The 465-nt window shown below is 32.3% G+C and overlaps 1 protein-coding gene across 1 annotated transcript in view; it reads left to right on the top strand.

Annotated features, from left to right (window-relative positions):
- The window catches only part of LOC119589368 (probable protein phosphatase 2C T23F11.1), an 18,741-nt gene that overhangs the window by 3,164 nt on the left and 15,112 nt on the right, over positions 1–465 (top strand).

Here is a 465-nt window from a genome sequence, read left to right as displayed (position 1 = left end):
CATTTTTTATACATTTTCCCTGGTGGCATGTGGTTAACTACGTGGTAATGCACGATGGCACCAAAAATTAGGGCGGAATGTGAAAAAGATTTGCAAAAAACAATGGGTCAAGGCCCCTGAACTGCACAGTATCTTGGCAGTTTCTTATATATGTAGCTGCAGTGCTGGATTAAATTAGAATTGTAAAGCCATTAGATTACAAGTTGTAAAGTAAATAAACAAAACTAGTTAGTCATTCAGCAGTTCTGTTAAAAAGTTTAGAATTACTTTATACACAAGACTTTATATTGCTATTTTGATTCTGCTTGTGTGATTATTCATTTATATATGTTATTGACTTATAGTAGGCATTAGATGTAAAATACAGTTCTGCTCAATTATTCTTATTCTCAAAGGATGTGAAATGTAACCTAAACACATTTTTTTTTTCTATCTCTGTTAGCTGTCACATGTTGAAGACTTGTT

This window comes from Penaeus monodon, chromosome 25, assembly GCF_015228065.2.
Source record: "Penaeus monodon isolate SGIC_2016 chromosome 25, NSTDA_Pmon_1, whole genome shotgun sequence".
Lineage (NCBI taxonomy): Eukaryota > Metazoa > Arthropoda > Malacostraca > Decapoda > Penaeidae > Penaeus > Penaeus monodon.
The sequence above is the reverse complement of the archived record's forward strand: the minus strand, read 5'-3'. Positions and strand labels throughout refer to the sequence as shown.